General features: G+C 44.4%; 1 pseudogene; it reads right to left on the bottom strand.

Moving 5' to 3' along the window:
- Positions 1-499: 499 nt before the first annotated feature.
- On the bottom strand, positions 500-11,977 carry LOC136309293 (FMR1-interacting protein NUFIP2 pseudogene; annotated as a pseudogene).
- Positions 11,978-20,731: the final 8,754 nt, after the last annotated feature.

Here is a 20,731-nt window from a genome sequence, read left to right as displayed (position 1 = left end):
CAATCAATGAACAACTAAGGAGCTGCAAAGAAAAATTGATGCTTTTCATCTCTCTCCCTTCCAGCCTGTCTGTCCCCCTCTTGCTAAAAAAAAAAAAAAGTCTGTTTACTTTCAAGTGTCTTTTAAAAAATAACTATGTATGTATATATGTGTTTATATATACAATATAAATAATAGATGTATATAAATATATATAACAGGATGTGGCAGAAATGTTACAGTTTATAATTGTGGCAGGTTTACAGTTGTTTATATGGAATATTATACAATAATTAATAAATAATGAAACAAGAATAAACTGTTTTGCATACCCATCATCATAAGTGTACTTCTGCCTCATCCTGTATATATAACTCTCTATAAAACTACACACACACGCTCTTATGATTCTACGTATGGGTCCTCGGCTGATTTGAAGATCTCGGGGCATAAAAGCCCTGTGTCCCCCATGAACCATAACTAATGCTGCCAAAAGGTTACATATAGGCAGTCAGGTCTGTTATTGGTCGAGACTATCCACGACTTCATTGTAATTGATTATCCTTTTGGTATCTTGCTTCTACAAATTCCAGGCATATTGCATTTCCTTAGTGTGATATACAATAGCAGCCCTCAGGTCAAAAAACCTCAGGTACCCATTCCTTTCCAGGCCTCTCTGGTGTCTCTGTTCCTTGGCAGAGCCTAACAAAGTGTTTGTAGGAGATGCCAGAGGATTTGATTTTCTGTTTCGTAGTCCTTTGAAAAAAACACTAAAGCACCTCGGCTACGGGTGATTGCTCTTGGCAGGTCACCTATATGACTGGGTTGTGAGGATATGGCTCCACTCTCACTAGGTAGTCCCAGCTTTCAGAATGCTACCTGGAACTTGAGGACTAGCCTGTTTCTCCAGCTCATAAGCCTGGGGAAACAGGATGCTTAATTTTTGGGTGAATCATTTCAGCACACTGTGAAACCAAAGTGGCAGGATATTCCACTTTAAATGTCACCTTCATCACTATAAGACCTGATGACTTCTCAGTAACAGTCTCAGGGCCAGCACTGGATGTGGTTGTAAATGATACACACCACTGATTCTGGGATGTATCCCCAGGTTTTGCTGACCTGTGAGGTTCCACTGTGCTGTGACCAACATGCACACAGTTTACATATTTGAAGGGTAGGTAAAAAAAGGCTAGACTTAATTTGTTCAACAACTGCTGAAGTCAGACTCATGCCCTAGAATTAAAGCAGTCCCAGAGGAGATGGGTGTTATTGTATTAGCAGCAGCAGTTAGCAGCGGCTGACCCCCTGGAGAATACATGCTTATACCTGTCCCTGCTAAAACAGACCCATTAGAAACAGATTTTTGCCTGACCTGTGGTGGCACAGTGGATAAAACATTGCCCTGGAATGCTGAGGTCACCAGTTCAAAACCCTGGGCTTGCCTGGTCAAGGCACATATGACAAACAATCAATGAACAACAGAAGTGAAGCAACTGAGTTTATACTTCTTGCTGCCCCGCCCCCTCTCTCGGTAAAATCAATAAATAAAATCTTAAAAAAGGAATAGATCTCATCGCTGCATAGGGACCTGGGATAATTAACTTGAAGATTGGGTTTGTTTCCCCAGTAGACGATGAAAAGGATGAATATTGTGACACACTAGAGTTCTATATGGTTTTGTTGAGGTTTTCCTTAACTCTGCTTGCCTAACTCATTTTCGCACTACTATTAGCCACTAGCAAATCTCAGGGTGCTTTAAATAGGATCCATGAGTTCTCTCAAGAAGAGTTGCCATGTGATTAAATTAATTGGAAATCCTTCCATCTCTGCCTTTTTAAAGCAGATTTGTTAATATCTTATTTTAAATTTTACAATGCATATGTTTTTTTAAAATTTAAACTGTTTATTCTGAAAAATACTCAGACATCAGAAAACTTACAAAATAGTACAATGAACTTCATTTACCCTTCACAAATTTTAGCCATTTTTATACATTTGTTTTCTTGCTCTCATTCTTTCTTCTCTCTCCTTTCTCTCATAAGAACAAAGATATTCTCTTCCCTAACTACATATGATTAATCAAAGTCAGGAGATTTCATTATAATGCCATTTTATTATCTAATCAATTTTCCAGTAATATTCTTCATTGCAATTTTTTTCTGATCCAGGATCTAATCTAAGATTGCACTTTACATTTAATTGTCATGTCTCTTTACTTTCCTTTAATCAAGACCAGATCCTCAAGCCTTATTTTTTGTTGTTCTTAAATGACATTGGATTTTTTAAGAGTACAGGCCATTGTTCTTTCATTTTAGCTTTGCTTCCTCATGATTACAGTCAGCTTTCCTCTTGATTAGAACTGGGCTATTCATTTTAAGCAGGATTTCTACATAGATGATGTTGAATCATTCTTAGTGCATCGCAGCAGGGCGGACGTGATGCTGGTTCATCCCATTATCAGTGATTAGTCAATTAAGTAATACCCTCTAGGTCTCCACAGCAAAGCTCTTTTTTCCCTTTGTAATTAATAAGTTAATTGTGGGATATACTATGACATATGCAATAGCCTGAAACCCATTGTGTTTGTCAGGATTCTCTGGCGAAACAAACAAATATATAGGAGCAGATATATAGATAGAGAAATAATGAGAATGATTGGTTTTAAGAAATTGGCTCACACAGTTGTGGAGGCTGTCGACTCCAAAATTTGTGGGACAGGCTGGAGGCAGCATTTTTGCCTCCTTGGGGGACCTCAGTATTTTTCTCTTAACGCCTTCAACTGAGTTGGATGAGGCCAATCCACATTATGGAGAGTAATTTACTTCTCAAAGTCTATTGATTTAAATACTAATCTCATCTCAAAAACACCTTCACAGTGACATTTAGACTGGTGTTTCACCAAATATCTGGCCTAGCCAGGTTGATATGTAACATTAAACATCATATCCCTCAGACTTTCATGCGTTGGTTTTAGTATTCATTGATAATGTTACCTGTACTCAATCATTACTATGATGGTTAAAAATGACAATGTTCTAACTCTATCATTCTTTCCATATTTTTTAGCTCTTTAAAAAGTTAGAAAGTTGTAGCTCAAGTTCTCCTCCAACTGTTTCCCAGAGGTATGGTATATTTAATTAATTTGATGTGTACAATTCCATATACTTTTACTTTTTTAGATATTTAAACCTTTGCTTCATTTAGAACTTACTCTGAGTACATTATGCCATATGGAACAAACTTAATTTTTTTCCAGATAACTATCTTACAAACAGCTTTTGTTGAAAAGTCCATGTTTTTTGTCCAATTATTTGATAGGACACTTCTATCAAATTCTAATTCCCATATAATTTGGGTCTATTTTGATTTTTATATTCCATTCTATTAGTTTGTTTTCATGACCTGAGTTCCTTGTATTAATGAGAGGTTCTATACTCTGCTGTGTTATCTGTCAAGAGACAATTGTCTCTGAGTTTCTTGTATGTTTATACATCTTTTGAATGGGAGATACCTTTGTTCTGGGCTATTTTTCAAGGGTATGTGTATAGCAAACAGCCTTGTAAGAGAAAGAATGACTCCTGGAAGCAAAACTTATGAAAAATTTGGGCTTGCTAAGCTCACAGTTTCTGCTCCTTACTGCAACCCACCTGGCTCTCTTTGTGTCACCTGTGTCAGAACAAGGGCTTGGGGAACCCACACAAACAATAAGATAAGAGGTTGATAATGTTGACACTTTGACTTTACCCAGCATCTGTGTCTTCTATCAGCATCATGTAACTGTGCCCAACTAACCTGTTAGCTTGCAAGATGGGTGTAATCTCTGACCCTTCCCAGTTCCTGAATTGGTCTCCTAGGGCAGTCCTTCCTCAGTGCTCTTCCTGTTTAGAGTTTTCCTGGTATTCTTGCATGTTTGTTTGTCCAACTTCAGAATTAGTTAATCTAGTTCCCAAAGCCAGTCAATCAAACAAACGAAAGTGTGTTTTTATATGGAATGTATTAATTTTTCAAATCAGTTTAGGGGGGACATATCATTTCATTGTTAAAGGTTCTTCTTTTCTATTCTCGTGGTCAATATTATAATTCAGGTCCTTATCAATTTATACTTGAACTACAGCTCTTCTTAAAATACAAACTTGGATTTTGTTTTAAATACTATAAGTTGGGAGAAAGCCCTCTTAGACCCTGAGGATGAGAAAGCGTAGTGAACAAGCATGGCCTGTCACTTCCCAGCACCTGGGCCTCATCTGTGAAGTGGGTGCCGGGACTCAGCCCGCAGGGCTGTTGTGAGAGGAAAGGGGTTCGTGCATTTGGATCAGGCATTGTAAGAGCTCAATAACTGGTAGCAATTGTAATTCTTATAATTATTTCTATTTTTAAACTTTTAAAAATTATTTATTGATTTGAGGGAGAGAGAAAAAGAAACATCGATCTGTTTTTGTGTCTGCTCTGACCAAGGATCCTTTGAGCTTTGGGACAATGCTCTAACCAACTGAGCTACTTGGCCAGGGCATAATTTTTTTTTTTTTTGTAATAGTGATCTTTCATCTCATTTGTTCAGAAAAATCCAAGCTCTAACCATTATAATATGTGCAAATCTGTATGGTGAAGAAGCTTGGGACAATTCTTTTTTTTTTTTTTTTTTCCGAAGCTGGAAACGGGGAGAGACAGTCAGACAGACTCCCGCATGCGCCCGACCGAGATCTACCCGGCACGCCCACCAGGGGGTGACGCTCTGTTGCGACCAGAGCCACTCTAGCGCCTGGGGCAGAGGCCAAGGAGCCATCCCCAGCGCCCGGGCCATCTTTGCTCCAATGGAGCCTCAGCTGCAGGAGGAGAAGAGAGAGACAGAGAGGAAGGAGAGGGGGAGGGGTGGAGAAGCAGATGGGCGCTTCTCCTGTGTGCCCTGGCCGGGAATCGAACCCAGGACTTCTGCACGCCAGGCCGACGCTCTACCACTGAGCCAACTGGCCAGGGCCGGGACAATTCTTAAAATAGGAAAATATGATTTATTGGACACTGATCCAACATAGATTCATTAATTTGACTATATGATCGTAATCATCTATAAATAAAATCTTTTCTCTCAAATGTATCTTCTAATTGAAAAACATTTTACATTCTTCATGGAGGTCACTACTTCATCATTTTTACAGTTAAATGAGAATGAAAGCCCTGCTTATTCAAGAAAGGAATTATACTAGATGGTTTTCTTCTGTATCAGAACTATTATGATCATTCTGCATCCTTTGTCCTTGGAAATGGTTGGTTCATAGATTAAAACTGATAGAATACATAACGCTCTTATGATTTTTTAACTGGAACTTGGTTATGTGCTCTATTCTAAGGCATATTTTTCAGTTTTCATGATTTCATTTGGATATTAGAAGTCCTGCCTTTTATAAAGTATATGGATGATTTCCATGATAATATGCTGGTTTTTCCTTTTTAAAGTCCAAACCTAAAATGCAAAGGGAGGTCTGAGTTGTTAAGAACAAGCACAGTCACCTTTTCCAGGAGCAGGAATGAGACAGGCAAGGCCTGTGTGGACATTCAGAGCAGCCAGGTGGGGTCTGGGGCATGGTCTCCAAGCCAGCCCTTCCTCCCCCCAATTTTTATGGCTCCTTAAGACCCATTATAATAGGGGAAACAAAGAAGAGAGTAACATCAACTGGTTAGCAAAGATAAGAAAACCTGATGAACACATTTTTTTCTGGAAGAAATATGTTTTATGAGGAGTCATGGAGACAAGCAGCAGAAAGGCTCCGATATCAAAGTCAGCCCGGATGAGAGCTCTAGTTTTAGTGCTCTATTTGGCTCAGTATCCCTCCCTTGACATTGGCAGGTGAGAGTATCGGAAACTGCTCGAATCTAAAGAGTTCTGTATGAGCAGATAACATTGAAACGTGGCCAAGCTCCCATCTTGTCACGTTAATTGGTTCTCTCTCCGAGGCACCTTAGCTTTCAGAAAAAACATCCAGTGTACTGACTGGTTCTCTCAGAACGTTGTAGCTGAAACCATATTCCCTGTTTTGTTTTTTTTCCAGGTAATGTTTTCCGGGGTCCTTTAAGGTCCCCTCTCCATTCATCTCCACTCTGCTATCTGCCCCAGGAGGCTGATCTGTCGGAACCGCATCAACGGGCTCCCTCGCTCTGGCTTCTGGTTGGGTTCAGCCGATGGAAGTGGTAGCAGAGGGAGGTCAGGGTGTTTCCTCTCTTCCGGGTTGCCTTTGGTTAGCTGCACACCCCATCAAGGACCACGGCCTCGCTGTTGCCTCCAGGGGGCAGGACTGCTCTCTCCCTTTGCCCCGAGGTATCACACTGGGAAGGTCTTTACTAGACCCAAGTGCTTATTGTATGGTGTTGGTACCCCCTGGCTCACCCACACTCTTGCTTATGGTTCCTATAGACCAGGGGTCCCCAAACTACGGCCCGCGGGCCACATGCAGCCCCCTGAGGCCATTTATCCGGCCCCCGCCGCACTTCCAGAAGGAGCACCTCTTTCATTGGTGGTCAGTGAGAGGAGCATAGTTCCCATTGAAATACTGGTCAGTTTGTTGATTTAAATTTACTTGTTCTTTATTTTAAATATTGTATTTGTTCCTGTTTTGTTTTGTTTTTACTTTAAAATAAAATATGTGCAGTGTGCATAGGGATTTGTTCATAGTTTTTTTTAATAGTCCGGCCCTCCAATGGTCTGAGGGACAGTGAACAGGCCCCCTGTGTAAAAAGTTTGGGGACCCCTGCTATAGACTCTTCTTCTTTCTCCCATTTGAGTGTGCCACCTGTGTTCTGCTGGGGCCTGTGTTAGTTTCCTCCTGTAACAAATCACCACAAACCAGGTGACTTAAAACAGAAGAGATGTGTTCTCTGATAATTTCAGAGTCTAGAAGTCCCCATTCAGGGTACCAGCTGTTGCAGGGCCACACTCTTTCTGAAGGCTCTAGTGGACATTCTGTCCAGGAATTTCTCCTGGTGTCCAGTGCTGCCAGCCATCCTTGGCTTGTAGTGGCATCCCTCCTGTTTCTGCTTCCTCGTCACATGGCTCTCTCCCCTGTGTGTCTCTGTGACTCTCCTCTTCTTAAAAGGACACCTGTCAGGCCCTGGCGGGTTGGCTCAGCGGTAGAGCGTCGGCCTGGCGTGCGGGGGACCCGGGTTCGATTCCCGGCCAGGGCACATAGGAGAAGCGCCCATTTGCTTCTCCACCCCACCCCCCCTCCTTCCTCTCTGTCTCTCTCTTCCCCTCCCACAGCCAAGGTTCCATTGGAGCAAAGATGGCCCGGGGCGCTGGGGATGGCTCCTTGGCCTCTGCCCCAGGCGCCAGAGTGGCTCTGGTCTCAGCAGAGCGTCGCCCCTGGTGGGCGTGCCAGGTGGATCCCGGTCGGGCGCGTGCGGGAGTCTGTCTGACTGTCTCTCCCTGTTTCCAGCTTCAGAAAAAAAAAAAAAAAAAAAAAGGACACCTGTCATCTTGGGTTAAGGGCTTACTATATTCTAGTGTAAACTCATCTTAACTTGCTTACGTCTGCAAAGACCCTATTTCCAAACAAGGTCACATTCACGACGGCCAGGAGTTAGGGCTGCAACAACTCTCTTTTGGTGGCGGAGGTATACAATTTAGTCATAACAGGACCCGACAAATGTAGTATCATATGGGGGCTCCCCTCCAGGTTCTCATGCACCCAAATCTCCTTCCACTGGTCCTTCTTCTGGCCTCATCTTCTTCAAGCTGCTTTCCTACTTGACTTCCCAATTACTACAGTGTGGCCCTGAAAACTTCTCTTTCTGCCCTGGTCCTATTGCCACCACTCTGGTTTTAGGGCCTTCACTTCCTTTGCCCTGTCCTGGTCTCCTGACTGACTCCCTCACATCCCAGACCTGAGCCAATTGTCCATGACATTCTCTATTAACAGTTATTAGTGCAGACGTGGCCAGCACGTGATATACAATTAGAATGAAAAGAAGAAATTTTGTTTGAGGAATAGGGGTGAGTCTCCCGCTCTTCTTGTCTCTCTTGTCAATGTAAGAAATGTCCAAACCTATAGAGAATTTTTATGAGTTTATTTGAGCCAAACTGACAACTGCCAGGAAGCGAATTCTCAATGGATTGAGAAAACGCTCCAGGGAATGGCAGTGTTGCAGGTTATTTCATACATTACAAAGGAGGAGATGTAAGGAGGTCACATGAAATTTACTGGTGGTAGATTAAGGGGACAGGAGAAAGCAAAGCAGGGAATTCTCTGAGACTGAATAAAGAGTAAAATGAACAGACAAATATGTCTTTTACAGTGGTGGGTACAGGATCGTTAACAATGAACATTTACAGCACAGAGATGGTATGTGGGGAAACAAAATAACCGTGAGGGTTCTGTGGTCTCCTGCTCTGGTGGTAGATTGTGCCCCGAGGGGTCTGGAGAAAGGGATTTGTGTGACATTCCCAAGGTATGTTATTGTAGATGCAGAAAGACAATAGACAGACTCACTGACGGTAAAGATTGGAGAAAGGGATTTGTGTGACATTCCCAAGGTATGTTGTTGTAGATGCAAAAAGACAATAGACAGACTCACTGAAGGTAAAGATTGACGTTTGTCAAGGAAGATACCAGCCTAGGATGTGACGACCGCCATGACCTGCTTCTAGTTAGGAAGTTGGGAATTTCAGACCATCCGATGTGCTTCCTTTCAGTGCCTGAGTTTGTGAGGCCACCACGCGGCCCCCAGCCCTGAGCTTGTCGGGTGCAGTATGTGGCTGCGTTTTCATTCACACTGTCAAGTGCAGACACACTGATCATGACTCGGGTAGCGCTGCTGGCACCGTCCTCCTATAGCCAGGAGGGGAACTAGCTTTGGAATGAGACACGAATGATGTGGACTGGGAGAGAAGGAAAAGCCTGAAAGAACTGAGTCACTGATGACATTGTTGAACAGCTGGCTCAACCAGCCCTGAAGGCTGTCCTGCCTTTGGACTTTCAATTATGTAACCTAAAAATTGTCCATGTCACCTGACCTGTGGTGGCGCAGTGGATAGGGCGTCAGCCTGGAATGCTGAGGTTGCCTCAAGCCACGTATGGGAGTTGATGCTTCCTGCTCCTCCCCCTTTCTCTCTCTCTTTCTCTCTCGCCTCTCTCTCTCTCTGCAAAAACGAATAAGTAAAAAAAAAAAAAATCTATAAATAAATAAATAAAAATTGTCCGTGTCACTTAAATCAGTTTAGGTTGGGGTTTCTGTTACTTTCAGCCAAAGGCAAGTACACCAGCAGGGCTTTTTTCTATTTCTAAATGACTAAGCAAATGGAAAACAATTAAAAACAAATTGGAAAAGCCCTGGCTGGGTAGCTTAGTTGGTTAGAGTGTCGTTCAGGTATACCAAGGTTGCAGGTTCAATCCCTGGTCAGGTTGCATACAAGAATCAACCAATGAATGCATAAATAAGTGGAACAACAAATTGATGTTTCTCTCTCTCTCTCCTTCTAAAATCAATATTCAAAACAAAACAAAAACCAAATAAGAAAATAACTGTCCTGTATGAGAGGTTGCCCCATCAGAATTTGAGGCTGCCTGGTTCTCGGTGAGGATGTTAGTGAAGATCACATCTACTCTTCCCAGATGCCGTGGTTTTCAGCTCCACCACCTCTGTCCTGAGTTGGTGCTGCAAACTGGCTAATGGCTTGAGGCCCCAGTAGAAGGAGAGTGGGTAGTGAGCTCATTTCTGCAGGATCCGACAGACTGCTTTGGGTTTGGGGAAAACAGGTCAGCAAACTACACCTGGAGGAAAAGGTGGCTTTTCCAAGCATTTTGAACAAACTGTTAGTGTAGAGACAGAAAGCATGTTTAATATAAAGAAGGTTGCGTTAGGACTTCTGGGTAGAGGTGAGAACTAAATATATATAAATATTTACACTTACTTCCTCCTTAAACTCCCTAAATGACAGCAACGATGGTGTAATATATTCTTTTAAATGTATAAACCCACAAGAATTGGAGAAAAAACAATACTGACGATTTTGAAAGCCAAAAAAACACTGTTACGTAACCTAGCTGGCTTCAGAAAGCTGGATGGGAAGCTTGTTTTGTAGGGAAGCCCTAAAACAGGTCAGACTGCATGCAGACGTGTGTGCTCACACACATACGCACACACAAACATCTCAGGTCAGCAGCAGCAGTACCTTAGGAAGCGGGGGTGGGGGTGGTGGTGGGGGGGACACAAGCAGGAATTCAATCATTAAGGGCGTCCTCCCCACACAGTTGAGAGCTTTTCCTGCCCCACCACCTCTGTGGTAGTTTCGTCTCTGGAGAGGGTAAAACCCAGGGTCACCTGCTCAGGAGACAGCTGGCTCAATTAGGGGATGGGGTACTACATGGCCAACAGTGAGTGTGAATGAAGGTTTACATCCTGAAGGGTAAGCTCCCCGCCACCACCTGGAGCTCAGGACAGTCCTACTTTTATCCTCCTGACTCGACTAGCTGAAGGGAAAAACATCTAAAAATGGCACCTTTTGGGTTTCTGCAATAAAATGGTTCATCCAGATTTCCAGTGAAGACCATAGCCTGTGCACAGAGATTTATTCCAAAAAATGAAATAAATCAAGGAAGAAGGTGACATAGGACACATGATATAGGAGTTGACAAAGTAAAGATGTAACAGAAGATAGTTTTAAAAGGATCTTTCTTACCTCTGGAAGGTTCCAAAAGAAACCTCTTTAAAATGATGAGATGGATAGAACATTTAGTGTATTTGATCATATTGAGAGGAGATTTACTAAACCAAGGGAGATTTGAAGGTTGAATTAGTAAAACTATTATATAGAAAGTAAGCAAAAAATGTAAAGGATACTATGGGATTGTGCAGAGAAGGAAAAACTAAGCATCGTACACTGTGTGGCTTATGTGAAAATAGAACTCACACGAGAACAGAAATGAAATAGTGAATATTAATCTAACAAATCATTCTATAGTTGTATTGAGGAATGGGGACCCCCTTCCCCACACACAGACAAGTGTGCATTGGTAGCTGGTGTGATTGGCAGGGTGTGTGCCAAGGACAACGAAATTCTCTATAGTAGGAAGTTAATACAGATAGTTTAAAACCAGGAAACCAAGTAGTTTATATAAGAATGCTATTTAGAGATAAACAATCGCATGAAACAATTCAAAGTGTTCCGTAGGGAGAAGGACTTGAACGGGGCAGGGAAAATGGAGGATCGCTCTTTTACAAAACAAGTCTTGTAGAAACCTTTGTCTTTTTAGATTTTGCATATACTGACTTGGTAAAACAAACAAACAAAAAAAACCCTAATTAAAAAAATGTAGGCTCTGGCCAGTTGGCTCAGCGGTAGAGCGTCGGCCTGGTGTGCGGGGGACCCGGGTTCGATTCCTGGCCAGGGCACATAGGAGAAGCGCCCATTTGCTTCTCCACCCCCCCCTCCTTCCTGTCTCTCTCTTCCCCTCCCGCAGCCAAGGCTCCATTGGAGCAAAGATGACCCGGGAGCTGGGGATGGCTCCTTGGCCTCTGCCCCAGGCGCTAGAGTGGCTCTGGTCGAGGCAGAGCAACTCCCCGGAGGGGCAGAGCATCGCCCCCTGGTGGGCAGAGCGTCGCCCCCTGGTGGGCGTGCCGGGTGGATCCCGGTCGGGCGCATGCGGGAGTCTGTCTGACTGTCTCTCCCCATTTCCAGCTTCAGAAAAAATGTATATATACTACATTAGTACAGAGTGTTCAAAAGGATGGATTGGGGTTTGATTCAGGTGGGTGTGGAGAGATTTTAAGCACCCAAAGCTCTTACGAGAAGTTGACTGGGTGCCTTTCCTCTATCTCGTAAAAATAAAGTTGAGGTGACAGGCGACCAGGCACTCGGCATACAATCCTGCCAAGCTGCTGATGAAGGGAACGTGATCTGCACACTGAGAGAGCACTGCTGTTTATTGTGCCTTCTGCACCTCACCAGGTGTGCTGGAGAAGAAGGGGCGGCATAGAGCTCTTTCTCATCTCTGCTGCCAAACCACATTGTTGAGGGTCCACCGTTCTTTCTTTGTTTGTTTTAATTGCAAGGAGGTAGATATTTCAGAGACCAGTCACAAAAGCTTCAATGCAAAAAAAAAAAAAGTGCTTCAATGCACTTTAACCTCTATTAAATGTCACACACAACTGATATTTGATTTTTATTCACATGAATTTCAACCTTCAGCCTGACTATGGGAAACATAAATGTCAACATCTACACTTAGAGATCTCCCAGGCCCAGGGCCGGAGCGGCTGGTGCTGTGACTGGAGGGACGGGCTGCGGAAGGGGCTGGTTGAGAAGAGGGGCGTGCCGGCCTCAGCAGAGCTCAGGGAGGGGGTTCCAGCCAAGGGCGGGGATGTTCCTACCGATTATCTTCCCAGGGCAGGGTTGGGAGCCCAACTCAGGCCATGAGGGAATCTCGTCACACTTTACTTTGTAACAAAATGGGGTCCAAGCAGAGCATATGTATATGATATTCATCGTTCCTTTCTGCACAGGTTGTGGTGTTAAAAGAAAGTCACAAAGTCACAGTGGCCTTGTCTGGCTTACTCTGCTTGAGAAAATCATCTAAAAAATACGCATGTCTGTTCCACGGTCCCAGACACCACTGAAGTCTCCTTAGGAGACCACCCCAATACATCCCCCCCCAAAGTCAGCATATTTGCTCAATTAAATTAACATTCTTATTTTCATAGATTCCTTCAGCAGATCACATGCCGATGCGGACAGAACAAAGGAGCAAAAGCCCAGGAGGAGGAGCCAGGCTGTGAGAGGCGGTATATGGTTTCCGGAGGTGCATGTTATTAGCAGCAGCAAGAGCACCATGGAAATCCAAACCTTGCTGTGGAGGGTTTTTTAATCTAAATTTCATATTCTGAGAAACACAAGAATGAAGACATGCCTGTATTTTAGCTATCCCACTGTGCTTAGTATGCCAGTCGTCGTAACGCCGAGTGACTCATGATGCTTTAGAAAGTGCATCTTCCCCAGGAAAGAGCCATTTGGATTGATGGGAGGCAGGAGCTCTAACTTAAAGTAGTTTTAAAGAGTGGTCGTCCATGACTCATGCCTTGTTTCCATGCACTTACTAGATATAACTCTGTCTTTCCAGAAAGGCACATACTATTTAGTCACTGTGTGCACATTATGTTTTTTGCAGGTTTTATTTTGGGTTCACACATGATATCAAATGTTGTGGTTTTGAACCGTAGCTGCTTATTAGAATCCCCGAGAGCACCTGGAAAAAACCAGCATGCCCAGAGTTCTGAAGTTCTGATTCCAGTTGTCAGGGTAGGTCCAGGCGCTGGAATTAGAGCTCCTCAGATGATTCTAATGAACAGGCAGCACTGATCATCACTGCTCTGATAGCTTCCCAAAATGTGTAAGACAAAACCCAAGGTCCTTATCATGGCACACATGGCTTGACATGATTAATCTGAGTCACCTCTCCCTTGTTCCTTGCTTCCTAAGGACACAGGAGCTTCTTTGTTAGTCTCAAACACACCAACCAAATTCCCATGTCCGACCATTTGCTTGCCCTTTTAGGACCCCTTCCACAGTGTTCTTCCTCTAAGGCATTCGCCTACCTTGCTCCCTGTAATGTTGGTAGCCACAGCCAGGTAGCTTCGCATTGAATTCAGGCAGACGGTAGGGGAACTGCGGAGCCAGAGCCGGAGAGTGTCAGGCCATCACCCATTTATTGGAGGCTTGCAGAGGTGGGCGAGTGAACAAACAAGGAAAACCTGCTTTTCGTAGTGGAGGGCAAGGGATCAGGAAAACTGCCCCTCACGGTGGCGGCTGAGGGAATCAGGGAACCGCACCTCTCAGTGGTGGGAGAGCAGTCTGGGAGAATCGTCACTGAGGGAAAGCACCCATAGCTTTTCCAGAGACACACACATGGCTTTCTGTGCCGTGCTCATGCACTAATTGTGCAAAGTGCTTTCAGGCGGAAACCAGCGAACAAACCTAACCCAGCCATTTTCCTCACACTCCCTTACTCCTTTCAGGTCTCTGCTCAGATATCACCTCCTTAGAAAAGCCCTCCTTGGCCACCCCATCTGAACTACCAGCCGCCACCGCTTTCTGTCCTCTTACTCTCTTTATTTTCGCCTCATAGCGCTTATCAGCACCTGACACTTTATATACAGTATTTATTAGTTTATCTGGCCTACATAAATACCTGGAAAACAGTAGAAGCTTAATCAATATTTTTAAATAAAAAAAGAGTGGATAAAGATAGATGTAAAATAATGCAAACTCTGTCATGTAGGAAGTGCTTGATAAATGTTTCTTTCCCAACTCACATAAAGCCAGTTGTATGACATACTGAGGAACAGTGACCCCTGCTGGAATTTGTGTCTGAGTCCCGGAGAGACTGGAAATCCGCTAATGCCAGTCCCAAGAAATGCCTAGATATTTAAATACTCAGTGTCTGATGATGCCTTCTAAGATGCATCCATGAAAAATTCCGAATAAAATATTTCTGACTTTAAAAAAAGCCTTTGGTTGGCACCGCATTTTCCTAAGCATGTTCTCCTCTGCTGTCTTGTGGCCAAGACAGTGAACTTCCAGACAGTTTGTGATGACCTTGCTTAGTCAAACGGAAAGTTTGGGGCAGCTGGGCTTGCCCCAAGCCATTTGTCAAAATGACCTGTGGTCATTTGACCAGGCGCCAGCGCTACCCAGCTTCTCGGCCTTCCATTTTTTTAGAAACCTGGAACAGCTGAGGCGACTGCCTCTGCTGGTGGCTTCTGCAGGGAAACAGCTACGATATGTGTCTTAGGGTTACCTCCCCCGAGCCCGGTCCTGTCTGAACTTGGTCCTCTCATTCTGACACAGCCCCCATTTATCAACCAGTCACCGCTAGACCTTCATGATAAACTCTTGTAAACTCCACAAGGGCAGGCTTTATCTACTTTGTAACCCTTGTATATTAAACCACATTGGCACAGTAGGTTACCAAATTGTTGTTGAAGAAATGAGATAATAATCGCTAGCACTTACAGAGCACTTACTATATTCCAGGCACTGGAGGAAGCCCAAGCACTTGACATTCATCAGTTCATAAATTAGGATGAGCAAACTCATCCTGGTTTGCTCAGAACTGTCCCTGGAACTCCCACAGCCCCTGAGAAATGGGGACAGTGGGTCCTTGTATCAGCCGTCTCGGGCTACCATGACACTATACCACAGACGAGGGGCTTAAACCACGCAACAGAAATGAACATTCTCACAGTTCTGGAGGCTGGAAGTCCAAAAGGCCATCAGGGTTGGTTTCTGGTAAGACCTCTTTTCCTGGCTTGTAGACTGCTATCTTCTCACAGTGGCGAGAGGGGAGGTCTCCTCTTCTTAATAGAACACTAATTCTATCACGAGGGCTTACTCCCTCACTCCCTAGGATGCCTGTTGTAGGTCCCTAATACGTATTGGACACACATGGGTTGCGATGTAGTAGCTGATCGAGACATACAGGCATACATTGTTTTATTGGGCTTCACTTTATTGTACTTCACAGATGTTGGCAGTTTTTACAAATTGAAGGCAAGACCCTCTAACAGCAATACTGTATTTGTTCTATTATGGTCCTCTGGAGCCAAACCCGCAATAGCTCTTATGTTTGCCTGTGCTCAGAATTCTTCCCAGGCTTGTAAACAAAACCAAGGACCCAAGTAAGACTGGTTGGTGACTTACTGAAGTTTAAGTCTCACTGAAGGTTGGTTTTACCCAAGACTAAAATCTAGACTGAACAGCAGGGGGCAGCAGAGAATGTCATCTCTGCCCCAAGGTACAGTTTAGGAAGGAGGGGCTCTGGGCACATCTGGCTGGCACCTGCAAAGCGCGGAAACCTGTCAAACAGTTCTGTGACAGATGGTCTGTGCCCCACTCCTCCCTCTCTCCTGTGCTGATGGGGGACAGAGGACATTTTAGGAGCCCCCTATCAAATGGAGTCCTACAGGAAAACCTGCTCAGTGCTTAGGCTAGGACAGGGCCCAGTCACAAAGACTGCCGGCAGGACCAGTCCTCTGACTCCCACACAAGGTGAAAGCTGTTAGGGCCCCACACTCGCCTCCAGAACAGTCAGCCCTAAGAACATTCAGTGACCTAGCAGATTTGATTGTTGTTCCTTTTGAGTCTTCAAGCATACTTATGGATTCTGCAAGTCTCCTGAGAACAAGCCAGATGTTACAATCAAATAAAAACTCCAGCCTGACTTATGGTGGCGCAGTGGATAAAGCGTCAACCTGGAAACACTGAGGTTGCCGGTTCAAAACCTTGGGCTTGCCTGGTCAAGGCACATATGGGAGTTGATGCTTTCTGCTCCTACCCCGCCCCCATAATGAATAAATAAAATCTTTATAAAAAAAACAACAAAAAACTCCAATGGCTCTAATTGACAGAGATTAGCACAGGGGTTGGGAACCTATGGCTCGCGAGCCAGATGTGGCTCTTTTGATGGCTGCATCTGGCTTGCAGACAAATCTTTAATAAAAAAAATAATAACGTTAAAAATATAAAACATTCTCATGTATTACAAGCCATTCATTTCCTACCGCTCATGTTCATGGTTGCGGGTGGCTGGAGCCAATCACAGCTGTCCTCCGGGACAACACCAAATTTTTATTGGATAATACGTAACATACATGGGTCGTTGTATGGCTCTCACGGAATTACATTTTAAAACATGTGGCGTTCATGGCTCTCTCAGCCAAAAAGGTTCCCGACCCCTGGGTTAGCACAATACAGGAAAGTGAGACTAAAAGCCATCCTGGTCACACCGCAGTGGACCGAGGTAAACTTGTGTCCTTGCTGACACACCTTGGAGCCCTGGCAGGCCCAGGCTCTCTCTCCTGTTTATTGCCTTTGGTCAAGTTGGAGACAGAGGCTTCTGGCTCGCAGGGTCCCTTCTGACACAAAGGATGGAAGCAAGTGGTCTGTGAATTGGTTTTTGTTCCTCTGGAGGACTCTGGCGTGGCGGAGGCGGGGGCAGAATGGGGGGTTGGTATGAAGTTTCAATTTTGCAAGATGAAACAAGTTCTGGAGATGGATGGTAATGATGGTTGCAGAGCAATGTGAAGGCTCTTAGTGCCACTGAACTGTACACTTAAAAACGGCTAAATGGTACATTTTGTTAGGTATATTTTACGATGATTAAAAACAAAACAAAGCAGCCTGGCCTGACCAGGTGGTGGCGCAGTGGATGGAGCATCGGACTGGGATGCGGCGGACCCAGGTTCGAGACCCGAGGTCACCAGCTTGAGCACGGGCCCATCTGGTTTGAGCAAGGCTCACCTCAAGGAAGGGGTTACTCGGTCTGCTGAAGGCCCACGGTCAAGGCACATATGAGAAAGCAATCAATGAACAACTAAGGTGTCGCAACAAAAAACTGATGGTTGATGCTTCTCATCTCTCTCCGTTCCTGTCTGTTTGTCCCTGTCTCTCTCTCTGTCACTGTAAAAAAATAAATTAAAAAAAAACAAATAAAGCGGCCTGCACAGCCTTGGTCATCCTGCGTTGTAACCTCCCTGCTTCCTTCCTTCTCCAGCACTGCCATGACCTCTCCTCCTCACACCCCCTCTGCCCCTCTAGCCAGCTGCCCCTCAAGGTGAGAGGGGCCCCTTCATGGCAAGCTTCAGAGCTCATCACCGTGACCTTAAAGGAGCCACCACTGGGACTCCCGTTGGCAGTGGGGTTTGCAAAACTCAGATCCGTGGGGAGGGCCCAGTGTCTTCAGGCCATCACAAGGTGTTCACAGGAGGCCCTGGCCCCTGCTAAGGTGGGAACTGTGTGTAATTTTTTCTATCTAACCCTTCGAGAGCAGGATTTACCAGCACCCCAGCATCCCCTCCCTGCACCCAGGCCCTCTTGTCCATCTGGGCCAGCCCTGGGGTGTCCACCCTGGGTTCCGGGTGGACCAGTGCTTCTCTGAGGTCCTCCAGCATCCGTTTTGCTCTTGTCTCATTTCCATCACTCCCGTCATGGCCTGTTTGCATTTTACTATGTGAAAGGAGACAGGAGAGCCTGGAGGTTAAGAGATAGGCCTTTCTGCTCAAACGTGCTTGGGTTCAAATCTGGGCTCCTTGGGCAAGTTACTTAAGCTAGATATTCCCAAGTTTTCTTACCGCTAAAGCGTGAGTATAACACCTTCCTTACTATTAGTATGAGGACTCAACTGAGTTACTTCATACTGTCCATGAAGCCCTGGCATCAAGAGGCAGGTCTGCGTAGTGGCTGGCAGCCTGAGCCCAGGAGCAGACATGCCCGTGGGCACGTTACTTGGTTTCTCTGTGCTTGTTTTCTCATCTGTGAAATGGAAATGGATGACAATAATCTATATTACGGGGAGGTTAAGAGGATTATATGCTTGTAAACTTCATGCAATAGAGGGCTTAGCATGCTATCTATTTGTATTCAGTGTCCAGTGAGTGCTAACTACTATTGTTTGTCATTAGAAAAATGACGCTGCAAAAAATTTCAGAATGCATGACAAAATCTATGGCTAAAATGGTCAACAAAAATCAAACTTGATTTTATATATATATATATATATATATATATATACATATATATATATTTTTTTTTTTTTTTGACAGACAGTGAGTCAGGGACAGACAGGCAGGAAGGGAGAAAGATGAGAAGCATCAATTCTTTGTTACAGCAACTTAGTTGTTCATCTATTGCAATCTTATATGTGCCTTGATCAGGGAGCTATAGCAGAGTGAGTGACCCTTGCTCAAGCCAGCAACCTTGGGCTCAAGCCAGTGAGCCTGTGCTCAAGCCAGCGCCCTTGGGATTTTGAATCTGAGTCCTCCGTGTTCCAGTCCGAAGCTCTATCCACTGTGCCACCACCTGGTCAGGCTGAACATAATTTTAATAAAGTAACTTTGTAAAGTCTAAGATAGATTGCAAAACAAATATTTTATTATCCCAAAAGAACTAAATAACATCCACACACCAAAAAAATTGTAGAGAAATGTGGGATCAAAACAAGAATAGATTGGCTCTTCCTGGTCGACTCAGTGGATAGAGCATTGGCTGGGTGTGTGGACATCCCAGATTTGATCCCCAGTCAGGGAACACGTGAGAAGCAACCATCTGCTTCTCTTTCCCTCCCTCTCTCCCTTCTCTCTCTCTTCCCCATTGTAGCCAGTGGTTGATTGGTTCAAGCAGTCCTGGGTGCTGAGGGGAGCTCGGTTAATTTGAGCATTGGTCCCAGATGAGTATTACCAGATGGATCCAGTTAGGGTGCATGTGGAAGTCTGTCCATCTCCCCTCCTCTCACTTAAAAAAAAAAAAGGCAGGCTATGGCTGGTTGGCTCAGCGGCAAAGCGTTGGCCTGGAATGTGAATGTCCTGGGTTTGATTCCTGGGTTTGATTCCTGGTTGTGGCACACAGGAGAAGCAATCATGTGCTTCTTCATCCCTCTTCCTCCTCCTCCTCCTCCTCCTCCTCCTCTTTCTTCCTCCTCCTCTTCTTCTTCTTTCTCTCTCTCTCTCTCTCTCTCTCTTCCCCTCCTGCAGCCATGGCTTGATTGGCTTGAATGCATCACCCTGGGCACCGAGGATGGCTTTGTGGAGCCTCTGCCTCAGGCACTAAAGATAGCTTAGTTGCAAGCATGGCCCCATATGGGCAGAGCATTGGCCCCAAACAGGGGTTGCTAGGTGGATCCTGGTTAGGGCACATGTGGGAGTCTGTCTCTCTATCTTCCTTCCTCTCACTCAGAAAGAGAAGGAAAAAAACAACACCACCAAAATAACAAGAATAGGTCAATATGAAAAAGATTCATATGAACATTATACACTTCTCACGATATTCTGGCTTTTTGTCATAGGCAGTGAAGCCCTGCTATTTTTAATGAAAGCAATCTCATTCTCTTCAACCCATATTGAATTATACCTTAACAGTCAGCCAGTCTTGCAAGTGTACTACCGTGGTTATACATTGATCAGCCCAGAACTTAGAGGAAGGCATCAAGTACAAAAATTGGGGGCTGAGGAAAGGGCAGAATACCAGAAATTATTGGTCTGGCCTCATGTGTCCCCTTTTGCCACCCCTACACCATGACATTTGCCGTTGTCTAATGTCTCACATCTAGACCACCAGTCTAGCTAGAGGGAAGATGACTCTGTAAACACAATCCTGATGAGCCAAGTCTTCCAGTTCCCTTCTGTGCCTTCATCATACTGATTATAAAGGCCAGTGAAGATGATGTAGGAGTGATTGCCACCCATATGCAAAGCAATCTACAGTGTTAACATCAGAGTTCGTAGAGGGATGGGCCTTCATTCAAATATTTGGAAATCTACTATGTGCCAGCCATCCTCAAACAAAGGATTTTTTAAAATAATTTTATTGTATTAATGGGGCGACATCAATAAATCAGGATACATATATTCAAAGATAACATGTCCAGGTTATCTTGTCGTTCAGTTATGTTGCATACCCATCACCCAAAGTCAGATTGTCCTCTGTCACCTTCTATCTAGTTTTCTTTGTGCCCCTTCCCCTTTCCCTCTCCCTCTCCCCCCTCCCCCGGTAACCACCACATTCTTATCAATGTCTCTTAGTCTCACTTTTATGTCTCACCTACGTATGGAATAATGAAGTTCCTGTTTTTTTCTGATTTACTTATTTCACTTTGTATAATGTTATCAAGATCCCACCATTTTTCTGTAAATGATCCGATATCATCATTTCTTATGGCTGAGTAGTATTCCATAGTATATATGTGCCACATCTTTATCCACTCATCTATTGACG

Source organism: Saccopteryx bilineata, chromosome 6 (genome assembly GCF_036850765.1).
Source record: "Saccopteryx bilineata isolate mSacBil1 chromosome 6, mSacBil1_pri_phased_curated, whole genome shotgun sequence".
Taxonomy (NCBI): Eukaryota; Metazoa; Chordata; class Mammalia; order Chiroptera; family Emballonuridae; genus Saccopteryx; species Saccopteryx bilineata.
The sequence above is the reverse complement of the archived record's forward strand: the minus strand, read 5'-3'. Positions and strand labels throughout refer to the sequence as shown.